An 8,402-nucleotide genomic window follows, 5' to 3' on the forward strand; every position below is an offset into this window, starting at 1 on the left:
ATCTGCATTATATCAGTGTGAGCTTACACATTGGCTCCAGCCCCAAGGTTGCTCTGGTTTAACAGGGAAATGCAGCATGTGAAAACATGTATATATGTCCATATAGGCACAGCTTTTGGTAGACTGGCATCTAAACTGATTGATGCTCATATGGGCTTCTCCCTAACACCGCCGACTAATTCTACATAACACAAGCACAAATCTGGGGACCATGCCCCAATATTTGGTAATTACTAGACCTTGGAAACAGAATGAATTGTAAGACTGACTTTTTTGGCTTAAGTGATCTTTAAGAAAAGAAAAGACAAAACAAAAAAGACAAACACAGGTAAAGGCACGGTTCAAAGAACAGGCAGACAACTAATTATTTTAAGTTCTCAGAACTGAATGACAGCACTTGTTTGAAGGATAAAAGTTGTGCTCATCTTCTGTCATATTTTTCTGGTATGACAGATAGTATAAAAACATCACTGGTGGTCTTAGAAATAAAGGTTTTTATCTCAGTCCTTGCCAGACAACTTATTTTAGCGGAAGATTGCTATGAATTTGTCTTCTAGTAAGGAAATGCTCTTGTCACTTGATATAGCAAAGGCATTTTGGCTGTTTCCATCACTGATAAGATAGAGTACTTACCTTTAAAGAATTTCTGAAGCCCAGGGTGTCACAGGTAGTATTACCTTTAGGTAGGTTATGAAAGTGTGTTGCATTGCAGTTTGCTTGCTGAGAATGGAAAATCAGTACGGCATCACATACAAGATACACATCACAGCAAGACTCAAAGGGATAAAAACAACTTACTGATTACCATCTCTTTCTTCATTACTTGCTTTTTTTTTTTTTTTTCTTTTACTACCACATTGCTGCTTCTAGACACAGAGAAATTCTAATCCATGTCTTCTAATCCATTTTCCGCAGTTGTCAGCTGTAGAGCAATAGAACAAGAGCTACTAAGGTCTAAAATGAGGTCATGAAAGTGCCTGGCTTTCACGGATGTGCTGAAGAGGAGAGCTGAGCATGGACTAGGTAAACTGAAAAAAAGTATGTGATCTTAAGATGAATACAACAAAAAGTAAATATGTCTCATGCTCCCTCATTCCTAACTTAAGTATTCTCACCAGAGGAGTTTAGATCCATTTTTAACTGATTTTTAAAACCTGAATTCCTTTTTTTTTTTCTTTCTTTCCCACTTCAGGGGTTTTATTATTTAGATGGGAGATTTTTTTGGAAGGTGGTTTATATTTGACCTAAAGAAGATCTTCTGAAAACTCAAATGTTTTTGGACTTGTTGATGTTAAATCAAAACCAATACCAAAATGGAGGACTATATTTAGAACATTGGCAAAGAAACAGTTTAATTCTGTAACCAAGATTGAGCAGTGATAAGACAGTAAAAAAAATCAAATAAACCCTGAAAAGCAAGTAAAACTATATTGAAGTCAAGTGTGCAAGTAATAGTTTTGAGGGTCCAGTTAATTTATTTATTTATTTATTTATTTATTTATTTATTTATTTAATTTCATTTTTAGACCAATAGCAGTAAATCCCCCTTTTCCCTTGTGGGTCCATGTCCCATTCCACTCCAATCTACAACTCAGAACACTGTCCCACGCAGACACATTGTTGAGGGTTTAGATTGCGGGGTGACAATAAAACCCTGGCAGATGTATTGTTAACCTCCTCTCCCACCCCACTTCCTCCTTTTTCCCCCTCCCTCTCCCCCCTTCCCACTAGGGACAGGCGATCGGGAGGAAAAGAAGGACAGAGAGAAGAGAGCTGGAAAAATTAACGATGTTTTACTAATGCTACTAATAAGAATAGAGAAAATAATACAAAATATATACAAAACCAATCTTGAAAGTCTCAGCAACTGCAGAGCCGGCACCCGAAGTCCTGGACTGGACTCTGCAGCCAACCGGAGCTGGATTCAGTCTCTCACTAGGCCTCAGTTCACAGGGACGACTAGCAAGGTCCTCTTCTAATGTTGGCCATAAGGAAAAAGGGAAAAAGGGCCGAGATCCTCGTGATCTCCCACTTTTATATGAAGTATTCACGTGAATGGAATGTTATACACAGTTGGTCAGTGTCGTGAGACGACGTGGAGAATGCAAAATTGCCGGCAGGACCTCTTTGAGCACGACGGGCGGGCCGGCGAGAGTAATGAGTCTAATTCAATATGAATTTAACATCAATACCCTTTAATGAACTCTTAACAACACTGAATATCAATGTCCGCGAAACCACGTTTTTCCAGCCCTTATATACTCTATACCCAAAAGGCCATGCGGCAAGCACGGGCTACGATTGGTTACACTTGCAGTCATTCTTCCCCCCCCACGATGGTGATTAGCCACAGGGCACCGTCCACATGCGCAGCGACGACGGCACCCTCCTGCAGCCTGGGTCGAGGGCAGACCAGCTTCTGTTTACTTCCGTGCGGTCCTAGTGCACCTCAGTCACCCCAAGCCCTGGCTTGTTCACAGCATACGGCCCAAAAACTCTCCACAGGTCAATTTCTTGGTCACCTGTTTCTCGTTGCCCCTCTCGTGAGATGTCCATCCATGCTTATCAATAAGTTTGTATTCCATTGCTATGTTTACCAAAACATGTGTCTGGTTCTCCAGGAAAATGCAGTTAATATGAAGGCTTTAGCTGACAGGCAAATTCACTAAAAGAGAAACTTGTTTTTAACAAAACCAGGACTCACATCCTTCCTCAGGAGGCACAGAAGTTTACATGGCATCATAAAGACAGCTCCAGCATAGCTGAGCTAAGAGAAACATTCTGAAGTCAGCAGATATGCCCAGAGTCAGAGGCCAGTGCCTTCTGTGTAGATACAAGGACTTAAGAGGTAGGATGGAGATAAAACCATCACATGAAAAAAATCTGGGGAAAACAGGGAGCAATAATCCAGATGCCTCCAAGTTACTGTCCATTCTAGGCACATATACACACCACCATATCAAATGACTAATTCTAAATAAAAGACAAAGACATTAAGTAAGAGTAAGCAATATAACCAACTCCTTGTGACTTTTCTTCTTTCCATCTATATTTGACAAAAGTAATAAAGGATACAAAGGAAAGACTTTTTTTTTTTCCCCCAAGGAAAATACTTCTTTGTCATTTCTAGTAAATCTCCTTTCCTTTTAATGTAGAATGAAACAAAAATTAGATCAACTTTTTTTTAATGTATGGTGCCTGAATTTCATACAGATGTGTTACGTACATGTTGTAAAATAAATAACAGATTTTAAATACATGGCTTCAGACAGATATTGTGGAGACATCGAAGATGGAAATAACGGTGTTAAAAGATGTTGCTGCTTCGTCTCATGCATAGAATATCTTGTTAGTCCCTGTTTTATTCAAGTTAAGCATAGTTAAGTGTTTTTTTTATTGGTGACTGAAATGTTAGAACACTTGTGCCCAGACATAGGTCAGAATCCCAAATTGTAGACAAAAACTGGCCTACATAGCTGAAGAGATTTTCTTTTGCATACATGGAGATGATAACTGCAATATTTAAATTAAAATGAACAAAAAAATGCATGTGTTCACACATCCATATCCATGTGTAAGCAGGTATGAAGTCAGGGCATATTTACATGAGTCTGAAAACTCAATAGTGAGGGAAGCAGCATGACTGTTGCTCCAGGAGGAATCTGGTAGAGAGACAGAGACAACTGCTTTTAGTCACCGAACTGACTGCAAAAACAGACTTGGATTTTTGAATAAAGAGATGGGTTCTTATTGTTTATTCTCTTTGAAGAAATGAGACTCTGTAATCTTCCTTTGCAAAGAAGCAGAGTTGTATAAAAGAGACACCTGAAATAAGATTTTTTTTTTTTTTTGGAACAATCTGGTAAGGCAATTAATATTGATTTATTTCCAGGAGCAACAACAGCTCATCTGAGAAGGTGTCTTTGTAAATAGCTTTGCATATCTTGAGATTATCCACTTACATTTGGGTTAAGATGCAAAGGAGCACTTTTCAGGAATATGACTTGAAAATAATTTATATTGAACAATACATGCTTAATCATCATACTTTGAATCAAAGCACGTTCTTGCATGTTATTATGGAATACACAGTTCCTTTGAAAAAACAACCTTTTGTCTCTGTACCACTTTCTTTTCCATTCTTATACAGATCCCGTATCGCGCTTCTTCAAGGAGATGTGCATTGTTCTTTGGGGGGAAATAAACCTACCAGCCCAGCTTGTGTGATGGTCGTATAAAGCTTTATGTAGGAGGATGCCACACAATAAAAGACTACCATCTCTGCTGAGCCATGAGAAGGACGTTAATCACAGTCTTGGAGGGGGGATCTGAACTCTACCTGCCCTCAGAAAAAAGGAAGATCAGAGATAAAATTCTGTACTAGAAGGAGGCATATGTAGACATATGTAACTGATGTATATTCCCATAAAGTTTTGGAAAAAGTGTGGTTTCTTGAAGACATGACTATTTGTAGGCAACGTAGTAGTTAGTCTCCTCTGCTGGTATAACACAAACCTGTTCTCCATGGGATAAAATAAAAAGATCAAGTAAAACCTTGGCATATTCTCCTGTTAACGACACAGCATTTTCATGTGCTTCTAGTCATGTGGCTGGACTGAAGAAAGCGTTGCACAAGGTGACAGATTTTTGAAGATTTTTGGGTGACACCCTGTATTATTAGAGGGAGATTCCCCTTGTGGACAGAGCTCCTTGGGTCACACTGGCTGAGGCTGGTAGAACAGTTTGTCTGCTCTTTAACAAACTGAGTCAGGCTCCCATCTCACTGATAATGTTATAAATTTATGCTGTCAGTGGAGCTACACAATTTTAAAATAGGCAACAGGCAACATCCATAAATCTTAGTACTTTCCTCAGCTGAGGAATGTGCTATTTCTCATAGCAATTTTGCTTTTTTGATATAATTTATATATTCAGTGCAAATTAAAACGTTTCACATCACAGAAAAAAAATGAGAGAAGACATCGGAAGCACAGAATCACATAGAGCAGACAAACTGAGATTCCTTTTACACATTTTTAGTGCTTCTCTGTTTAAATCGTGTTTGCTATTAGCTACCACAGTGCTAAGTGCTTTAGATAATGTACTTTTCAAAGAAATTAAAAAAAAAACTAACAAACTAGGGAGTGTGTAGGTAGCTTCCATTAGCATTAATGGGAGTTTGGGCACATTTGCTACTTACAAAATCCTCTGTTTAAAACCTCTTTATCAGATAATGGTTGCAGTCATGGAGTGAGAGCATGGGAACACTAAATTAACACAACATCTTTTCAGGCCCATAGTCTCTGCAAGGAAATAATTTATTAGTCCTTCTTTGGTTTAAGTCCAGAATGTATCTTGTTTTCAAGTTTTAAATTCCCAAATAATATTAAAAAAAAAAAATATATATATAGATATATATACAGTAATAGGGGGAAAAAAGTGGTGGCTTTTTTTTTATTTATTTTTTTTTTTTTCCCCCAGCTAAAAGAGTGGCCGTGGTTATTTTTATTCTTCCAATGTCATTTAAGGCCAGTCTTTCCGCATATGAGATTCAAAGCCTTAACAAAATGCTGGAAGTACGTTTAGTTATTTTGAATGTGAAACTGATTATTTTGTGTAAGATGTAGTATAGAGTGTGCCTTTTGCACAGGATTTGTGAAACGGACACATGCCAAAAATCCACCAGATGTAATAAACTGTCCTGGGAAGCTACTCTGTTAAATATTTCAGCTTAACCTGAGGCTGAGTAATCATGAATCGGTCCAGCTTAAGTGGATGTCTTAAAAAAATCATTTACATTTGGGTATTTGAACAATATTTTATGTAACGATGAAACTCCCTTCTGATCCTTGAAAAGAGGGTGATCCCCCTTTTAAACCAGAGACACTTGAGGCTGCCACCTAGTGAGACAGAGGGAAAAATGCACTGAATCACACAATCGGGCAATCCATTACATCAGTGCTCTAACTTCATAGGTTTTCACATTTCAAGACACTGTAGATGGATTCTTCCTCCTGCCATTGAATTTAGGAATAGATTCTAGATTATCACTGTTGAAAAATATATCTGTCAGATAAAGAGTCTAGATTTTTATAGAAGTATTTTCAAATACAATTTTTTAAATTTACAAATGCCACTAGGAGATGATATTTTCTAGAACTGTTAAGTTGTGCATGAAGGAACATGTATTCAGCACATCTGAAATCATCCTTGACAGTAATAACTACAATTCAGGCATTGCCTGCACAGGGTCTCAGCTGTGGGATCTCAGGGTCAGATTTAGATATTAATAGAGATATTAGTTTTGGGAGACAGCTGAATAGTACTCACAATTCAGTGGTTAAAAGAGACACTAACTTTCCAGTTATAATGTGGCAAATAAATATACCTAATGCTTCTGGAGAGATCTGATTGTTTCACATATGATAAAAAAATCCAAGAAGTGGAGTAGAAAAAATATTTAAAAAATTGGTTAAAAAAAAATTACATGATATACAGTGATTCCAGGATCCAGCTTAAATGAAATTGAAAAAAAAAAAAAGTAGTCAGAGTTCAATTTTAAATTCTTTAGCAATAAAAAAACCCCTTACTTATAAAAATTATTAAAAAATCATCAAAACAAAAGGAAATTGAAGATAAAGGATGTTAACAGCTTTGTAGGTAAATGTTGAAATAGCTGCTTAGAATTTGTATCTATTCCATATTTTTTTTCAAGTTTTGCTGACTTGTCAGAGTTTTTCTAACTTGCTGAATTTGTAACAAAACATAATTTCTGTATTCTTTTAAAAAGCAAAATTGTACCCTGAATGTTGTTTAGAGTGCAACTAAAACAATGAACGGAAGTGTGATTTTGATGTGCAGAGATTTGTCAATGTAGAAGTCCATCTTCATGGAAGTGAACATACTGCATCACACAGAAGAGAATGGACCAAACAGTTATCTTATAGTCAGAATGATGGTGGCAGTATGACCCAAAGTGTTAATTATCTTGCAGATATGTATAATGGGAGTTTCTTCTGAAATTCATCATCACAATGGCAGAATTTGGTCCACATACTTACTATCTCTGCATCAGGACTGTATAGAGATCAAAAAGGATACACAGTTTGATTTTTGTCACTTTGTTTCCATTGGACTCCATAATTGCAGCAGCTGTGACTCGTGTCCACTCTTGTGAAAGTCACAGAACAATTTTCATCATATCCCAGCGTTCTCACAACTTTCTGAAATGTTTCTCTTTGGAGATGAAGTGTTTCATGCTTGGTCTCAGTACCAAGAGCAAAGTCCCTGCAGTTGATTTAAAGTCCTGGGAGAATTAGAAGAAGGACATTTTATTTTTAAATTTTCCTTTTTAAACAACAGACCAGAGAAGTTACAGTATTGAGAGCTACTGAAAAACTGGTCCTGGATTATCATAATCCTGTACAGATACTAAGTGTAATAGAAATTTGAAAGCATGTTTTGGAGCACAATTTACTGTTCCTCTTACTATTTTATAATATTTTGAAAATGCATTCCCATCTTATAGGAGGAAACAATCAAAACATGAGACAAACTTTGGAGTTCTTATGAATATGTCCATGTCTGCTGTAAGCTGGCACTTTGTTCTAACAGTCCTGAGATAACTGCATTCTGTTTTATTCCTGACTCTTGACAGAACAAAATTCCCACGTGTGCCTAAAAGATAGATGGTTTGAACTGTGATTAAAAATAATCATTGGATCAATCTACCGATTCATTTTTATGTTTTCTCTCAAAGGACTTTAAAATCACACTTCCAGGTGTGAAAGTGTAGTACAATAATTTAATGCTTGAATTGCACAGTTGTAGTTGATAATGTTAAGCATAATTTCCAGCTGTTCCCAGTTGTAAATAAGAACTGAAAAGAAGATGAGAAAAGGAAGTTTTTCCTCTTTTTGAAAACCAAGTACCAAAAAAATCCACCTAAGTTGCTTATAATCATGTAAAGTCATGGCCTATACTCTTCGATCAGCCACATCGCTGACTTGTATTTGTTCCTGGCTGTGTAGTTTCCAAACAGGGTAACCTGGGCAAGAGAACAGATCAAAGAGGAATTCTCTCGGAATTCAGCTCTGGTCTCATATGAAATACGAGTGCAACTGACTTGATCTACAGTTTGTTTCGTTTCCTTCCCTCTCTCTCTTTTATATTTCTTTTAAGATTGACCTACTGTTAAAATTTGAGACAATCATGCAGAAACAATAAAGATGGAAGTTACATAATACATTACATTTTACACCAATTGCAGTTTTATTACTTGCAATACATTACATTTTATATCAATTACAGTTTTATTAATTAGCATAACACCCAAATGTAAAGTACATGTGGGAAAACTTCCTGGATTTAAGATATATCAATAGTTATAATACAGTCAGGTC

The sequence above is a fragment of the Streptopelia decaocto genome, assembly GCF_964273445.1.
Source record: "Streptopelia decaocto genome assembly, chromosome: 1".
Classification (NCBI taxonomy): Eukaryota; Metazoa; Chordata; class Aves; order Columbiformes; family Columbidae; genus Streptopelia; species Streptopelia decaocto.